Source organism: Eumetopias jubatus, unplaced genomic scaffold (assembly GCF_037043125.1).
Source record: "Eumetopias jubatus isolate StellerSeaLion01/CBP00866 unplaced genomic scaffold, mEumJub1_p1.0 scaffold_9, whole genome shotgun sequence".
NCBI lineage: Eukaryota > Metazoa > Chordata > Mammalia > Carnivora > Otariidae > Eumetopias > Eumetopias jubatus.
In genome coordinates this window covers 49,807,306-49,823,827 of record NW_028274815.1, presented here as the reverse complement: position 1 = coordinate 49,823,827, position 16,522 = coordinate 49,807,306, and the positions used below count along the sequence as shown (strand labels likewise).

The following is a 16,522-nucleotide window of genomic DNA, read 5'->3' as shown; positions in this document are numbered from 1 at the left end:
ATGTCTCAAGAGGAAGATGGCACAGAATATCAGATTTACCCAAATGAGTTTCCTTTCTCTAGAAACCTGGCTTCTTATGTCCTACCTGCTTTGGTAGTTCTGGGTGCCTTCAAACAGGTACGCTTTCATATTTTATTCTAGTGGGAGGGTCACTGAGATGCTGAAATGGACATTTTAGGAAACCCAACTCCCAATGAATAACTCTTAAACGTAGAATGGAGCAATACTTCCTCAAGATGAAAAATAATGCAAATTATATTGAATAATACTGGAGTGGGGTCCTCAGTGGTATATTGGGAAAGAACATGCTTCAGTATTATCTGTGTAGCTAACAAAGCACAGTCACCTGGATTCCCCTGAGATTTAAAGAATGTGGAGGTTAGCGGAGATGGGTTGAGAATACCGAACTAGACGCATTTTCATTAAACACAAGGATGCCTTTTGTAACAAGGGCAAAATGTTAAACATTGTTCTGGAAGTTCTAAATAGTGTAATAAAAATAAGAAAATAAATACAATGTAGAAATATTGGTTGAAATAAATATTTTCAGATGATACATTATCTAGAAAAAAACTTCAAACTAATGAGTTTAGTAAGATGACTAGATATATGTGTATAATAATATACATGCATATATTATAAAATGTATATATTTCCTATACATCACTAATGAGTTAGAAAATATAACAAAAATGTCAATATAGCAGCAATAAAAAATATTAAAAAAAACCTCGTTAAGAAAACAGAACTCTGCAGAATCTATGTGATGAAATCTTCATGATGTTATTGAGGACGATAAAATTTTGAATAAGTGGAAAGACATAAATGAAAAGCCAAACAGCACAAAGATATAAACATTTTATCAATTAGTATATAAATTCAATGTAAGTCCAGTTAGGGGTCTCAATTTTTTCAGGGGATTTGGTGCAAGAATTTCACAAAATGATTTTGAAGTTTTTTGGAAGAATAAATGAACAGTAACAACCAAGAAATGTTTGAAAGAGAGTAACAATACAATATTTATTTTGCAGATATTAAAACCTAGTGCTATAATTAAAATGGTGAGATACTGCTACAGAAGTAAGTAGGCAGATAAAGGAAGAGAGCAGAGTACAGAAAGAGAGAACATTCAAATCATGGAGATGGTGTTGACGGTTTATAAGTGATATTGTTTAGTTAACAAATAGTGTTTGGGTAGTAGCTCTTGGGGGAACAGGGAAGACGGGGAACCTTGAACCTATCTCATAGTTTACATTAAAATAGATTTCTGCTGGATTCAATAAAGATTTCAATATAAGAAATGAAATAACAAAAGTGCCAGAATAAAATGTAGGTGAATATTTACATAATTATGAGTTGAGGAATGACTTCTTTAAACATGGCCCAAAAATACATACCATGAAGGGTAAGACAGATATTTTTATGTCAAAAGTTAAAACTTTATCAGAGTAGCATTTACCTTGGGAAGATTATTGACTAGGAGAAGTTACATGGAAAGTGGTTATGTGGGTGTAAAGACACAGTGCACACTTACAATTTGTTTACTTGTCTGTATGTGTGTTATTCTTCAATTTAAAAAAAAATTTCAATAGAACTTCCAGTTGGAAAAAGATACCAAGAAAATAATTTTTGAAAAAATAACAGACTAGGAATAAAAATTTCAACATTCACAACATATAAAAGGTTAATTAATATCTTTACTATATCAACAGTTATCGTAAATCAGTAAGAAAAGATTAAACACCCTAATAACAGTGAAAAATGCACAAAATTAATACATATTGATAATAAACAAGAAAAGACGTGTAATGCACTAATAACCAAATAAATGCAAATTTAAACCCAGTATAACAATACTTTTTACCTATTAGATTACAAAGATTAAAAAGTTTGATGCTCTCTAGCTAGGTTGTAAGGAAAGTAGCAATCTTGTACTTGAGTGGAAGAATAAATTGCAATTACATTCTGGAGGTCTGGCTTAGCGAAATGATTTATAATTAAAATGTGCATTCTACTTGACCAAGAGATTTCTCTTTTTGGAATGATCTAAGGAGAGATAATCCCAGAGGTTCACAAACATAAGTGAAAACATATTCATTACAGTATTGTTTATAATAGTGACAAACTGGAAGCCAGTTAGATAGCCAGTCAGTAAAGCACTGGTTCAATAAATACATTGAAATATATGCAATCCTGGGCACCTGGGTGGCTCAGTCAGTTAAGCATCTGCCTTTGGCTCAGGTCGTGATCCCAGGGTCCTAGGGTCCTAGGTCCTGTGTCCTGGGATTGAGCCCTGAGAGGGGCTGCCTGATCAGCAGCGTGTTTGCTTCTCCCTCTGCCCTTCCCCCCACCCTGCTCTCTCTCTTAAATAAATGAACAGAATCTTTTTAAAAAGTTTAAAATGAAAAAAAATGAAATATATGCGACCAATAAAATAGATGTTGGTGAAAATATATATTTATGGACTCAGAAAAAAGAAATTCCAAGACATTGTGTTAGGTGATAAAAATGGGATTTCTTGATTTCTTCATGTAACTGATATTGAGTGCCCACATATGTCAGGGCCTCCCCTAGTCACAAAGGGATACAGCAGTGAGGGGAAAAAAAAGTAAAAGCAACTCCTGCCTTCCTGGAGCTAACGTTCTAGTGGTAAATGAAAGATAATAAAGTGAAATAAATTATGTAGTTATAAAGCTGTGTATGCAGGACAATACCATTTTTCTAAATGTGTATTTGTATTGAAAGTGTCTGCAGAGTTTAATCCATAGTGACTTTCTGCATGCTGGGGATTTTTATTTTCCACTTCATACTTTTTTTCCTGAAGTGTTTTGAGTGAGTATTCCTTTTAAATCAGAAGAAAATAACTGAATTTCTATTTTGTCAAAAATAAAATGGCAAAAAGAGTGAATAAATGATATTAGCTGTTGCCTTCCCTCAAAGAAATTAAAAGATCAACTGTCAAGTGGAAAAGATTTTTTGACATTAAAAAGAAATGCTCGGGGGCCCTGGGTGGCTCAGTCCGTTAAGCCTCTGACTCTTGATTTCAGCTCAGGTCATGATCTCAGGGTCATGAGATCCAACCCCACCTCGGGCTCCACGTGGGCTGTGGAGCCTGCTTAAAATTCTCTCTCTCCCTCTCCCTCTGTCCCCCATCCTGCTCGCATGTGCTCTCTATCTCTCTCTATATATATAAAATAAATAAATAAAAATAAAAATAAGCACACAAATACAAATCAAAACCACAGTGATGTGGAGTAGCATTGCTGGTGGAAATGCAAGATGGTACACCAATTTTGGAAGCCAGTTTGGAGGTTTCTTGCAAAACGAAGCATACCCTCACATATTACCCAGCAGTCACACTCTTTGGTATATACATGGGTTGAAAATTCACATCTACACAGATACCTGCTCAAGGATGTTTGGAGAAGCTTTATTCATAATTGTCAAAACTTGGAAGCAGTGGGTGAATGGATACATAAACTGGTACATCCAGACAATGGACTATTTTTCAGGACTAAAAAGAAATGAGCTATCAAACCATAAAAAGACACGAAAGGAAACTTAAATGCATATGACTAAGTGAAAAAAAGCCAATCTAAAAAGCCTACAAAAAGTAAAAATAAAAAGGCTACATACTGTGTGATGCCAACTATATGACATTCTGGAAAATCAACATTATGGAGACAGTGACAAAATCAGTGATTGCCAGGAGTTGGAGTGGGTGGAGAGAGATGAATGGATGGAGTACAGAGGATTTTTAGGACAGAAAAACTATCCTGACACTGTAATGTAAACAGTGATCTTTGGGTTATAATGACATGTCAGCGTAGGTTCATTGATTGTAAAAAATGTGCCTGTCTGGTTGGAGATGCTGATTGTGAGGGAGGATATTCGTTGGGGGGAGGGGTAAGGTGCGTATGGTAAATCTCTGTACTTTTGCTCAGTTTTTCTGTGAACCTAAATCTACTCCAAAAAATAAAGTCTATTTAATTTTTTTTTTTTTTTGGAACACACGGAGCTACCACCTCACACCCATTAGGATGGCTACTATCAAAAAATGTCAGTGAGGATGTAGAGAAAAAAACACTTATACACTGAATGTGTAGCTGCTGTGGAAAACAGTGTGGTGGTTCCTAAAAAACTTAAAATAGAATTACCATGTGATCCACGAAAGCCACTTCTGAGTATATACCCAAAAGATTTGAAAGCAGTGTCTTGAGGAGGTATTTGTTCGTATTCGTTCGCAGCAGTATTCACAGCAGACAAGAAGTAGAAATAACCCAGGTGTCCTTCTGTGGATGAATGAATAAATATGGCAAATGCCTGCAGTGGAATATTATTCAGACTTAAAAGGGAAGGAAAGTCTGACACATGCTACCACATGCATGAATTTCAAGGACATGATGCTAAGTGAAATGAGCCAGACACACAAAGACAAATACTGTATGATCCCACTTACAGGAGGTGCCCAGGATTGTCAAAGTCACACAGACAGAAAATCGGGGGTTGCCAGAGGCTGGGGAAAGTTGTTGTTTAATGGATACAGAGTTTTATTTTTGCAAGATGAAAACATTCTGGACATTGTTTGCACGGTAAAGTGAATATACTTAACATTAGTAAACTGTACACTTAAAAATGGTTAAGATGGTACATGTTATGTTATGTGTAGTTTACCACAATTAAAGATAAAATAAAGAATAAAAAAATAAGTGCTTAGCATTCCTAAGAATGTTTTGAAACACAGACACCAAAAAAGAAAGACCTTTGATTAAACTTCAATAAGGCAAATGCTCCCAGACAAAATCAAAAGGCAGATGTTAAACTGGGAGGAAAATACATATTTGCAACCGTTGGGATAGGCAAAAGTCTAATAGTATCACTAACGGAACATACCAAGAACTCTTATAATTCAAGAAGATTAAAATGAACCATCCAGTGGAAAAATAGACATGAGCCAGCCATTCTCAGAGAAAGACAAAAAAAAAAAGTTAATAAATGCCAAATGTGTTCATTCTCATTGGTTACCAAATAATTTTACATTTTAATTAAATTTTATTTTTTTTCTAAGTAGGCACCATGCCCAGCGTGGAGTCCAACGTAGGGCTTGAACTCACGACCTTGAGATCAAGACCTGAGCTGAGATCAAAAGTTGGATGCTTAACTGACTGAGCCCCGCAGCTTCCCCTGAATTTTAATTTAAGGTACTAGGTACCTGGCTGGCTCAGTCAGTAAAGCATATGACTCTTGATCTCAGGGTCATGAGTTCAAGCCCCACATTGGGCATGGAACCTAATTAGAAAAAATAAAAAATAAAACGAGAAGGTGCTAAGTTTCTCCTTTTGAATTAGGAAAAAGTTAAAAGATGGCTAATTGCCACATGGTTCTTTTGGGCACAAGGAGAGCCAGACGGCTCAGTTGGGCAACTGCCCACTGAAGCAAACAACTCAAGATGCAAACACCTATTTCTAATTTTTCTTTTTTTTTAACCATTGTGTGTATTACTTTTATAATCAGGGAAAAAATGAGTCATATGAAAATTAGCATGTTTCCAAATGTAATAAAGAAATGTAATGGACAAAAAAATTGAAAAAAATCATTACTAAAAAATCATAAGTGTGTGAGGGAGGAGGTGGTCTCATACACTATTGGCAGGAGTGTAAACTTGTACAGCCTTTTCAGAAGACAATTTTGCAGTTTCCACCAATGTCTCAAATGTTCTTGCTTGATCAAACAATTCTGCTTTAAGAAAATTATCATATAGACACACTCACACATGCACACAAAAGCACATATATAAAGTTTTATTAATTACAGCAATGTTTACATATGTAAAAAAATTGGAAATGACCCAAGAGTCCATCAATAGGATATAGTTTAAATAATTTATCATATATCCCAACTATGGAAAACTATGCAAGGGTTCAAAAAATGATATGAACTGGTTTGGAAAGACATCCAAGAATATTATTAAGAGGACATGGCAACTTTCAGAACAGTTGTAAAAACATATGTTATAATTCCATTTTTATAAAGTAATATAAAAATGGTAGAAAAATCTGGAAAAAATCGGAAAGAATACACATCATACTGTTAACAATGGCCATCTCCGATTGAGGTTTGTGTGAGACTGCAGGAGATGTTTGCTTTCTAAAATACACATTTTTGTACTCTTGAGGTTTTTTTTGGATTGATTTTTGAAACAGGGTGGAGGGGGAGACAAATCTTAAGGGTGGGTTTCCTCATAGTATAAAAGATTGAGTACCTCTGGTACCTGGTTTTGCCACCTGCCTCCCCCACCCTCCTTCTCTCTGTTATAGTCAAGGTAGACTGCATCTCCTAAGAATTTCCTAAGAGCTTCACTTTATTCAGATAGCTTTCCTCTCTGATTTCTGGGCTCCTTGGACCCTGACTCAGGACCAAACCCCTTTGATTACAGGCTCTTTATTGTTTATCAGCTGACTGTGCCAACAAGGTGTGAACCTCCTGGCCTCAGTGCTGAATGCTTGGAAGGAAATGGAGCCAACCCCACGCTGTGAAGGGAAAGAATGCCCCCTTTATTTTATTTTATTTTTTTAAAGATTTTATTTATTTATTTGTCAGAGAGAGAGAGAGAGCACAAGCAGGGGGAGGGGCAGAGGGAGAGGGAGAAGCAGACTCCCCACTGAGCAGGGAGCCCGATGCGGGGCTCGATCCCAGGACCCTGGGATCATGACCTGAGCCAAAGGCAGATGCTTAACCGACTGAGCCACCCAGGCGTCCCACGATGCCCCTTTAGATTCCTGATCTGGGTGAGAGAGACTGGCACCCTATCCCCACCCGTGGAGGGAGACTCAGAGGAAGAGCACAAGGCCCCGGGCACTAGCTCTTCGTTGCCTTGGCCAGTGAGGACTGACAGCATTCTGTCCCTGCTGGACAGCTCCCACTTTATCCGCGGCTTTGCATGCCCCACCAGCTAGTGAGGGCTTTCTCAGGGACCTGAAAGGCTCCGGGAAGCTTCCCACGAGGCCTGGAATTTAGACTTCACACTAAGCACTCAGGTCAGTTGTCAAAAGGTAAGTATACCCCACGATGGCTACAGTGTCCCTTCCCCAGGGGGACGATCACAAGTCCTCGCCTGAAGCCTTCCCTAACCTATCCTCCGGTTTCTCTCACTCCTTATCCGTACTCCTGGTAATCCCCATTTCATGAGGAAGACGGCCCCGCACCAGGCCATTGCACCGGGACACCAAAACCATGTAGAACTCCCATGCAGGGTCCCCAGTGTGGGTGCAGTTGTGCCTGTGTGGATAGCTCAAAGCTGAAGGGAAATACCATTTATACCTAGAAAAGAAATCCCACATGCCCTGTTCACCTGCTGCCCCCCCCACAAGCTCCTTAGTCTTGGGCTGAATCACGGGTGGAGGTGGGGGTTTCCCAGGACACCTTAAGCAGATATTCAATGCATGCTTCTTCTGGTGAAGGGTAGGTATCCTGGGCACCCCCGGAGTTTCTGATTCCATCCACCTGGGTGAAGCATGAGAATGTGCATTCTTCACCAGAATGAAGCATGTGGGTGCTGCATTCCGCTCAGGCTGGGGACCACACTTGGGAATCACTGGATGGGGCAGAGTCAGAAAGGTCAGTCAGGAAGCCGTGTCAGGACCAGAGTCTGAAGCAGAGTGGGGCTAGCCGGGGTGGAAGGGAGGCTGCAGAGCTGAGGGGCATCTCGGAGGGGAGGGCCACCAGGAAGGGAGCCCAGCTGGTTGCAGAGCATGAGGGAGAGGGAGGGGTCTAGACTGACTTGGGGTTTCTAGCCTGAAAGGCCAAAGGGAAAGACTCTCAGGTAGGGAACCCAGGAGGCACAGTAGCGTTGAGGGGAGGGGACAAAGGTTCAGGTTTGGAGGGTCATCTGGGTGGAGATGTCCAAAAGGCACTTGACTTGGTAATTTCAGTCTGGATTAGGCATCAGGTGTGAGGACTGTGGGAATGTGGAGCTGAGAGTACTTGCCACAGAGCCGGTGGCTGATAGTGTGGGAAATGAAACAGTAGCCCAGAGAGAGTGCACGAATTATGAAAAGAAGAGCAAGAACCACAGGACTGTGGAACACTCTACAAGCTTGTGAGTCTTGTTAGGTGTGTTAAGGCAGCTCCCTTGGTCTGTAATTCCCAAAAATTAGGAACTGGCAGAGGGAATCCAGTAAGGAAAGGAAAACGGCAGGGGACAGTGAAGTTCCAGAGGTGGCTTAAGGTGTCCAGGTTGGACTCGGCCCAGCATTTAGAAGCTTGTGTGAGGGGCAGCGGGTGAGTGGGGCACATGGGATTTCTTTCTCAGCTATAGATGGCAATTTCCCTTCAGCTTTTAGCTGTCCTGGGCTGGTACCAGCCCAGGCACAATGGCACCCACTTTGGGGCACAGCGTGGTTGTCCCAGGCCGACCCCAGGGTGAGGGGGGGGCTGCAGGCAGCAGGGCCTGAGGAGGGAGGTGTGGAGGGAGGCGGCCCACTGCCATTCTTGGTATGGTTCTCTCTCCAGGAGCAGAGCTGCATCTGGCCTCACTCTGGGCAGCTTATAAGGCCTGGTGTGAGTTTTGTTGATGCAAGTGCAGCAAAAAAGGAACAAATCCTCCAGCACCAGGGCTGTTGCCACTGGAGTCCTTTTGCATACATTTTTCAAATGATAATTCACTCTACCCAGCCCCCTTCCCCACCCCCCAAGGCCGATTTATTGAAAAAACCACCTTATATGGTAATATTGTTAACACACCGTCAGCTGGCCTTTTTAGGGACTCTGTTTAAAGAAGATCCGCCTCTGGGGTTTTATATTGCTCTGGTATTTGTGCCAAAGACACAGCAGCCCTCAGTCCCTGGGAGAAGGACTTCTCGTACACTCGGTGAGTACTGCACCGCTTCTGACAGCCCTTCCTTTCCGAGGCCGCCTGGCCCCCTGGGTGCGGGAGGCGCCTCCAGATTGGCCTGGCTTCTGTGACGCTGGCCCAGACCACGCGTGAAGGCATCGGTGGGCAGTGGTGCCTGCAAGCACGCTGCTGCCTTCCGGGAAAAGGCACTTCTGGCCATGGGGCATCCTGGACAGCCCTTTGCTCGGGGGGCGGGTGGGATATAACACCCGTGGTCTCCTTCACCCAGATCACCAGGGCCAGTGCCGATCTCTGCGCTCATGTCCTTTGTCATGACTCCGAATGTCTGGGAGGCTGTTTTAGGGGAGCAGATGCTTTGCGGGGTAAAGAGCTTCTTCGCGGGGTTTTTGAATCAAAGCCAATAATGGTCCCAGTGTCTGTGAGATGTCTGTGTTGGGAGTAGGAGCATCTTTTCTTCAGTCCCCTTGTGGGTCTCACCGTCCTCTGCTCCATGCTCGGCTGAGATGGAGAATTTTTTCAATCCCTGAAGGCTCCAGGGTCACTGGGGGATGTGGAAAGTCGGGGCTGGAGCAGGGGCAAGTGTCCTGTGGCATCCAGTAGTTTTAGCTCTGGCAGGAACGAATGAACAAATTTGAGAGCCATCTAATTCATTCTGAAGACACTGAAGCCTAGAGAAGTTAAGTATTGCCCAAAAGGCTCACAGGCAACTGTGAGACCGTCCGCCAATGCCCTCGTCCACCCTTCCCATCCCTCCAACACACACACACACACACACACACACACACACACACACACACACACAATTAAGAGGGAAATGAGACCAAGGGGCTGTTTCCACTCTTGTGACGAGAGTCTGCTAACATCTGTTTATGGCTGAGGCAGCTTAGTGCAGTGGTGGAGGCCTTGGAGGCAGACTGCCCAGCTGCCAGGGTTACTGAGTGACCTCCGTTTTCTTACTTGGGAGTACTCATAATAACATCTACTCGGCAGTGCTGTTGTGGGGATTAAATGAGATGATACATTTACAGGGTGCTCAGCTCAACACTGTCAGGACCCCGGCCCTGAGTGCTCAAACTTTAAGAATCACCTGGAGGACTTGTTAAAACATAGATTGTCCTACCTTCCGACCCAGATTCTGATTCAGTAGGCTGGAGTGGGGCCGGATAATTTACATTCCTGATAAGTTCCCAGGTGATGCTGAGGCTGCAGGTCTGGGACCACGCTTTGTACATGGAGGCTCTAAGAGCTTGCTTTTACTATTTGAACAAGTTTAAAGTTTGCGGCTAGCCCTTAGGGCCGAAAAGAGACGGAGCTTCCTCTGGCGGAGAGGGATGGGCACTGGAGAAATTGCAATGAGCAGTGGACAGGTCCGGGACAGGTCTGGGAAACCAAATAGGCAGTATGACATCATGACTTGAGGCTAGAGTTCTTTGCTCCTTCCCTTTGTTCATTCCACCAACATTTCTTGAGTACTTACTGTGTGCCAGGCACTGTTCCTACTCCTTAGGGACAGCGAAGGAGCTTCTGCCATCACTGGGGAAGATGAACAAACAAACACACAAAGCCCAGGAGGAGCCCTCACCTAGCCCAGGAGTTATCAGGGAAGGCTTCCTGGAGGAAGGGGTACCTGAGCTGGGTCCTGAAGTAGGACTAGTCTCGGTGTCAGGGAAGCATGGTCTTTGGACTGTTTCAGTGTCTCAATTCCATTGAATTTAGATTTCAAGGCAGAAAGCATGGAGAACTAAGATCAGAGGGGCAGTTAGGGCGGGATCATGAGGGCTTCATACACTAAAGGATTAAGCAATGGGGGACCACAGGAGGGTGACCGCGAGAGACCGGCCCTTCGAAAAGGACTACTCTCTGGCAGCTGTGAGGAGAGTGGACTGGAACCGGACGAGAGTGCTCCCGCGGTGCGCTGGCGGGGGGGGGGGGGGGGGGGGGCCTGAGTGGCGGGCCAGGGGTGGCACCTAGGTAGAAATAAGAGAGCCTGACGATTGGTTGGGAGGGAGGTGGGAGGAGTCGGGTGTTGGGCGTGGCCTCCAGGGTGGGCGGTGCGATTCCAGGTGGAGGCTGGTGATGAGGAAGTACGAGAGGTGGAGTGGAGGTACCACGGGGTCTGGGGTGCGGATGCCCCGCAGGCAGTTGGTTCTAAGGGTCTGGAGCTCAAGAGAGGGGGTCTGGACTGGAGCGGAGCCGGGAGAGCGAGTGAGAGGCCCAGGTAAAAGACAACAGGCCCAGATTCCCGAGGATCAGAAATACTACTAAACAGAAGTCATTTTTAATTTAATTAATTGTATATCAACCAAGTCAAGATAACATGAAGTTGATTAGAGATGCTGCTAGAATTTTTCCACCGCGGGAGTGTTTTTCGTTAAATTATTTTCTCTATGCCAAGCTTTCTTGTTGTGTGAATATCTGTGTGTATGCGGATTATTATAGGCGGCTGCTTAATGTCATTTGAAGCCCTCACTCCAACATATTTCTCCAACTATTGTTTGAAGTCTCACCATCTGAGAGGCCTTCCTTTTAGGGCTTAAACTTTGCACTGAAATGAAAATGTCTTGAAGCTGGCATAAATTCAATCATCCCTTCAATAAGCATTGATTTGTGAAGTGGATGGTTCATCTCCTTCCAATATGACAGACTTCATCCTGGGAACAAGTTCTGATGGAGAAGGGTAAGAGAGATCATAAGAACTATTACTTTTGCAGTCCTTTACAGCAGGGGTTGGCAAACTTTTTCTGAGGAGGGCCAGATAGTAAATATTTTAGGCTTTGTAAGTCTAAAGGTTTCTGTGGCAACTTACTCGAGGCTGCCATCATAGAAACAGCAGCCATAGACAGTCTGTACATGAACAGGTGTGGCTGTGTTCCAATAAAACTTTATTTATAGGCATTGAAATCTGAATTTCATGTAGTTTTCTTCAGTCATAGAATATTATTCTTTGGCTTTTTTTGCAACCACTGAAAAATGTCAAGGGGTGCCTGGCTGGTTCAGTCAGTAGAGCACACGACTCTTGATCTCAGGATCCTGAGTTTGAGCCCCATATTGGGGATGGAGTTTACTTAAAAAAATAATAAAAATTTAAGAAAAATGTCAAAATCATTCTTAGCTGGTGGGGCGCACAAAAACCAGCATTAGTTTGCCGGCCCCGATTTACAATTTATGGAGCATTTCCATTTCATTTCCATTACTTCATTTGCTCCATCATTCCAGGAGATAGATGTTACCCTTTCCATTTTCCACCTGAGGAAACTGAAGTCCAGAGGGAGACAGGGGACTGGGCCATGGGAAGGGGGTGCCCTGAGAGAGGAGAAGGGCAAAGAAAGGGGAGCTGGAGGGAACTCTGAAGTCAAATCCTTATCTCCTTCAGAAGGACAGGTTGGGGAGCTAACATCTCTGCGCTCATATTTGCCTGAGGGTGGCCAGGGAGATGAGCAAGTGAACAAATTCCTTGCACTCATTATGTCTTTGGGTTTTGGCCACCTTGAGGGGCGGAGGTAGAGCTGTGTTTGTAACTCTGTGAAGTCTTCTGTGAGGACCAGATGTAGTACGTGCTGAAAGAGCCAGAACAATTTGATTGAACTTCTCAGAGCAGAAAGTGGTTGTGACCCCAGGAAACCACAGTGACTTTGGCTCTGGTTCAGCTGACACGCTCAAGCCTAGCCACAGATTATCAGCAAGCAGCTGAGGAAGGTCTAGAATTTCTCCTGGCAGGGACATTCCAGGAGAGCCTGGCTCCACAGTAGAAGTCTTCTTCCCAGCCAGCGTGGGGACCCATGGAGGCCCCACTCCGGGCCAGCAGCCCCACCCCTGCCTTCACCTCTGTCACTTCTCATTTCGTTCTGACTCCAAAAAAGCAGATTTAAATCCACCTAAAGTGCTGCAGAACAGCATTGTTGACTTGACAGCTTCAAGTTGCTTTGTGGCTTGTCTCAGCCGCTGCTCTGCTTGGGAAACAAAGTCCAACCCCCTCTTTCTGTGTGGGGGGATCTCAGGGGGAGACAAAAGGGTTCATTGAGAAGCCAGGCAGGCTTGAACTATAAATCACACCAGAGAGAGATGCTGAGGGGACCCTCGAGGGAGACAGTCCCAGAGGAGCAGCTTCGCCTCTTGGCTACCTTCTAGCTTTTGAGGTTGTTTTCCCCTCACTGCAGACCACCTGCTAGAACAGGGAAGCACAACAGTCTGCTGAGCAGCTTGTGAAGAGAAAGAAAACTGTCCCCGTGTGATTCTAAATCAGGTCCGTGTGAGCGAGCTGTCATGAGACTGGACTGTGGGGACACAGGGATCCCAGGGGCAGAGCAGACCAGGTCGGGAGGGGGCCACTCAAGTGGTGGGATTGTCACGCAGCATTTACTGAGCACCTACTATGTGCTAGACACCAAGTTAGGTTTGGGGGCTATAAACATAAATCACAGACTATCCACATAAAACACAGACTCAGTCCTGGCATAGGAGGGGTGCAGAGGCTCAGAGGGAGAAATGAACACAGACCCTTTTGTTTAGGGCTTTTGCTGCCAACAGCTCTAGAGAGACAGAGAGGCAGAGGCAAAAACACCAAACATGGAACAGTTAGGGCAGCTTCACTAAGGTGGTGAGGAAGGTGTAAGCTTCAGGCTTTGGAACCTGTCCTGGTTGATGCCGGCCCTGCCTCTTCCAAGTTCTTCCACTTCTCTGAGACTGGGTTTCCAAATCTGCAAAATAGAAATAAATATATCTTCCCTTGGGTGGTGTGTGTGTGTGTGTGTGTGTGTGTGTGTGTGTGTGTGTGAACTAAATAGATAATCTATGTGAAGGGCCCTACATTTTTCAAATTTAAAAATCATTTTTCCAAAAATGGAAAGATGGGATATTCTGCTATGTTTCACCTAGCGATGTACCTTGCACCTTTTCTGTTGCATTAAATATTCTGCTCTCTCTATTGTATGAGGGCTTCTGGCAGTTAGTTTACAAACCAATTTATTATGCAACAACTTCTTCTGTTTCAAATTTTGGTTATTTTAAGCTGTGATAAACTAGCTCTTAGCCAAATCTCTGTACTCGCCCGTGAGTATTCCCCAAGGATGAAGAGGGTCCTGGAAGTGACTTTGTGGAGTCAAAAGACATGTACATTTTTAAGACTTTTGATAAGTTTTCTCGAGTTCTCCTTCTGAAAAGTAGTACAGTTTGACACTCACGAATGCAAACCCACCTCCCCACACCTTTGCCAGCAAGGGTGGCCCCAAGCACCGGACACAGTAGTCCAGCCAGAGGTGAGGTTAGCTTTTATGCTGGTCAGCAGAGTACTGCTAATCGCCCACAAGACCGCAGGTCCTGCTCACAGAGGCTGAACAAGAGCTTTCACAGTTTGCTCATTTAGACTCAACGTACAGAACCTTGTATTTACCCTGTTCAATTTAATACTATTTGATTTGGTTCATTGTCTCTGTTTCTTGAGATCTTCTTGGGTTTTGATTCTTCCATGCAACATATTTAATATTACATTCTCTTCCAGCTCTGGAAATTTGATGGGCATGTGCTCCATATTCTCATCCAACGTTTTTATAAAAACGTGTGACAAAGGACCAAAAATGGAGCCCTGAGGCCTATCACTGCCTCCAGGTTGATGATGACCCATTAATTGACACCTTTCAGTGACAGTAACTCAGACAGCTGTAAATGTGCCTAACTGATTGATTGTTCAGTGCACATGGCTTTATCAATATGGATATCACAGGAGACCTTGTCCGATGCCATGATCGAGTTAAGCTCGATGTCTCCTACCCTCTTCTGCATTCCCAGCCCACAGCGGGAAGGAAAGGGGAGGCTGTCACTCTGCCAACATTTGTTCTTGGTAAACCCTTACTGATTAGAAGAAATCACTGCTTCTTTAATAATGCTTTCTTTAACAGTGCCTTCCGGAAACCTGCCTAACTTGCATATCAAGAGTATCTGAGGTTTTAGAAATCTGCTTTCTTTCCCTTTTTGAACACTGGAACAAATTTGCCCATCTTCAGTCTTCTGATATCCCTTCATCTTCTACTCTTCTAACATGGTAGGAAGTTAGGGATCTTCTCTGCCATCCAGAAACTGCTCAGACCAGAAACAATACTGTTTTAAGCAGCTAGGTAATGGTGCTTTCTTTCAGTCTCCACCTGGTCACAGACCTTGATTTCCCCTTACCCATGTTTGCTCTGTTTTTGTTCTTCTGCAAGTCCTTCTCCTCGAGACCCATTGATTAATTCACGCATTCATTTTGATGACAAAGGTGTTTTTTTTCCAAAGATTTTATTTATTTATTTGACAGAGAGAGACACAGTGAGAGAGGGAACACAAGCAGGGGGAGTGGGAGAGGGAGAAGCAGACTTCCCGCCGGACAGGGAGCCCGATGTGGGGCTCGATCCCAGGATCCCGGGATCATGACCTGAGCCGAACGCAGATGCTTAACAACTGAGCAACCCAGGCGCCCAATTGATGACAAAGGTTTAAGAGCCCACTCTGTGCCAGACATTGTGTCGGGCACACTGAGGAATCACTGAGGAACAGGACAGACCCAGCTCCAGCCTTTGAAGAGCTGCAAACGAGCCGGGATATGCAGAGTTGATCATGGCTTGTGCAAGTCCAAGGTGCTGTGGGGCAAAGAAGAGGGGCCGCTGACAGACAGGTGGGCCAGAGGGGCCCCATGAAAATGCAGTGTCCATGCAGAGGCCGGGCAGGTGATAGGAGTTAGAGCAGCAAGCAGGTGGGGGGAGGGTGCTCCAGACCCTGCGTCTATAAGCCCAGCAGGGAGAGAAGAGGACACAGTTCAGAGAATGGAGAGAAAAGTCCACATAGGCAGAGTGAGAAAGTCAAGAGGGGGCAAGGGGGAAGGTGAGCCTGGGAGACACGCTGGGCCAGACCCTGGGGGGGCCCTGTGGCCTGAGTCGGAGAGCTGGGACTTGGATCCACGGCCATGGGGAGTCCTGGGGGGAACAGGGACAGAGGCAGAGCTGGATTCAGGAAGTCTTCCTGGTGTACACTCCGCTTTGAACATAACAGGGAGAGCTCCCTTTGAGCCTTAAAGTTGTGTCATGAAGCTTCTGCTCAGCCTCGACTTGGCCTTTCTGACCTTGTATTCACAGGCCTGTGGCTGTCTCCTCTTCGCTCTGTCCACTTTCAGCGTGAGGCCACGGAGGGGCCAGGGTCACAGGTCTCTGTAGTGCTTATCTCCTTCCCACCTGTGGTCGAATATTCTGAATGAAGCTTCCGCATGCCTTCCTCCTCGGCAGCCACCTTCCCCTTCCTCTGGACTGCTGAAAGTTGGCCTCCCTGCGTCCTTGGCCAGCGCCTTTCCCATTTCCACCCTGTCTGCCCACCCCCACCCCTGGGCTCCCCAGGCTAGGAGGCTTCTGTTTTCCCCGTGGGGAGAGGGTTCTTGTCTCCTCCTCTCGGCCTGCCCTTCCTCCCCGAGGCGCTTCTGCCCTTAGGGTTGAACATTTCACCTGTAACTACTGCATCATTTGTCCCTTAATGACATGTTATATTGCTGATTTTTATTATAAACTATACGTGAGTGCAGTGTCCTTGGGAAAAATGAAAACATCACAGCTCTAAAACCCGGCACTCCTGTCCCAGGCCCCTGCCTCCTCCCGAGGGGACCAGGGTGATCAGCCGGAGACTTGGTTTTTCAGAACTTTTTGCTATGAG

General features: G+C 44.7%; 1 protein-coding gene across 6 annotated transcripts in view; it reads left to right on the top strand.

Annotated features, from left to right (window-relative positions):
* Positions 1 to 30: 30 nt before the first annotated feature.
* ACTG2 (actin gamma 2, smooth muscle) overlaps positions 31 to 16,522 on the top strand; it is a 32,520-nt gene continuing 16,028 nt past the window's right edge. The window contains exons 1-3 of one of the 6 annotated variants that reach the window (XM_028116115.2): positions 31 to 117; positions 6,437 to 8,869; positions 11,294 to 11,531. The gene's annotated coding sequence lies outside the window, so the exon portion shown is untranslated. Of the gene's footprint in view, positions 118 to 6,436; positions 8,870 to 10,853; positions 11,532 to 12,378; positions 13,098 to 16,522 lie in introns of those variants that run through there. The other 5 variants (XM_088026457.1, XM_028116119.2, XM_028116118.2 and 2 more) reach the window with 5 other exon arrangements.